We start from the raw sequence: 2,491 nt of genomic DNA, 5'->3' as shown, positions 1-2,491 counted from the left end.
CCACGTCCAGGATGATAGACCACACGGCCATGGCCGTGGAGGGTAGAAAGGACGTGGCCATGGCCACTATTATACATTTGGCCGTGGAAACCACTATGGCAAAGGCCCTGGGTATCAACCTAATTTGAGCCATGGTCGAGGCAGAGACCGTGGTATATCCTTTAAACCACAAAGCTCGACCAAATCAGTGTGCCATAGATGTGGAATGGGGAACCATTGGGCTAAGATATGTAGGACTCCCAAACATCTTTGTGACCTCTATCAAGAGAGTCTGAAAGGGAAGAATCCTGAAGCCCACTTGGTATATAAAGATGGTAAAGATGATTTTTGATGATGAAAGAAATTATCCTACGGAATATGAAACTTCTGATTGCCTAAAGAATAATGTTGATTTCGACTTTTGTGTTTGTTTTGCTTTTATACTTGCTTTGTTTTATGACTTTGAATTTCTTTTATTGCTTTGTTTGCTCTGAATTTAATAAAAGGAATGAATGATTTTTCAAATATATAAGTTTATAAGAAATATAGTTGCGGGTATAGCCATTCTCATGATAGGCTACGGCCAGACTAAAGAGATCTAATGATTTATATTCACTCATAGAAGCCCATTGAGTTTAAAAGATATAAGAGTGGTTTCCATATTGAACCAATGGGCAAAGGAAATAAAAAGTTCCTTTTAGATATATAAAATTCGCCCAAGACCATAGAAAAATGGTCGAGACTATACCTACATTCTCTACTGGTCTTTACTAAGTCAAGATCAGGATGATAGAGGCTAAGTGCCTGCGAAAAATATTCACTTTATGGCATAACCGGATTGGCCATCCTGGTTCAAACATAATGCGAAATTGATAAACAAATGAGCACACATTGAAATGAAGAAAGAGTTATCCCAAAGAATCTCACGTGTATAGCATGTACACAAAGGGAAACTCATTGATAGGTCATCACCAGTCAAAGAGACTAAGTAAATAATAAACTGGTAAATACATGTCTCAAGCATTTAAATGATTATGGTATGTCCATGTGGGTAAGTGTGGACAATTCCGTGATACATGTCCATACCAAGAACGGCTTGGCCGAAATCTTTTATTAAATGCATACAACAGATTGCTAGACCATTACTTATGAGGTCAAAACTTCCAGTCACAGCTTGGGCCACACAAAATTTACATGCATCTAAGTTAATACGCATCATGCCATTTAGTGAGCATAGATATTCCCCATCAATTAGATAACGGGTTAAGAGCCAGACATAACCCATCGTAAGACATTTGGATGTGCCGTCTATATACAAATTACTCCACCACAGAGAACTAAGATGGGACCTCAAAGGAGGATGAGGATATATGTTGAATATGATTCTCCCACGATTATTAAGTACCTTGAGCCAAATATGGGTGATCAGTTTGAGGCCAGGTATACGGATTAGGGGGAGAAAGTAATAAGCTGGTAAAAGAGTAAAAGAGATTACATGGAATCAACCATCATTGTCTTGGCAAGATCCTCGGGCTAAAGAATGTGAATTAGACATCCAAAAGATAATACATTTACAAAAGCTAGCTAATAAATTGCCAGACTCATTTGCTGACCCGAAAGAGAGTGACTAAGTCATATATACCAGCTTATAATGCACCAATTCGAAATGAAGTCCAAGAAGGACATAATCAAGTTGCTACAGAGTCTAGACAACGTTTGAAACGTGGTAGACCGATAGGTTCCAAAGATAAGAATCTTCGAAAACAAAAGAAAGGTGGAGAGAATGATAAACAAATCCGAGGTAGAGGAAACCATCCTAGACATGAAAACAAAGCCGGCCGGCTCTAAGGTACCAAACACTGAGGCTTGGGACGCCAAACTTCAGGGTACTAATGGTTCTGATAATAATGAGTTTGTAATCGATTATCTCATGTCTGGAACATAAAGGAAAACATAAGAATGTCGACACATAGATGATATATGTATACACAAGGTAGCCCTTGAACTAATGGATATAAACGAGGATCACGAACCCACATCAATATAAGAGTGCGCACTCGTAAGATCAGATTGGATTAAATAGAAACGTGGAGTTAGACTATTTAAAGAAGAGAGGCGTATTTGGTCATATAATATAAACGCCACATGATATAAACCAGTGGATATAAATGGGTCTTTGTGAGTAAGAGAAATGAATATGAGAAATTGTGAGATATAAAGCACGGCTTATTGCACAAGGATTCTCACAATAGACTAGGGATAGGTTATGAGGAAATATACTCCCATGTGGTGGATACATATACTTTTAGATTCATAATAAGTCTGGCTATATATATAAGAAAGGAAATTAGATGTTCCACTGGATAAAAAGATAGAAGTACCAGAGGTTATTGAGCTCAAAGATAAAACAAGTTCTCGAGAAAAACATTGCATAAAGAAATTCGAAAATATCAGTGTATGTTGATAATCTGAACCTCTGGATACATGTCCCAAACAACTGAATATCTTAAGA

This window comes from Brassica napus, chromosome C1 (assembly GCF_020379485.1).
Source record: "Brassica napus cultivar Da-Ae chromosome C1, Da-Ae, whole genome shotgun sequence".
In the NCBI taxonomy this organism is placed as follows: domain Eukaryota; kingdom Viridiplantae; phylum Streptophyta; class Magnoliopsida; order Brassicales; family Brassicaceae; genus Brassica; species Brassica napus.
Note: the sequence above shows the minus strand (reverse complement) of the source record.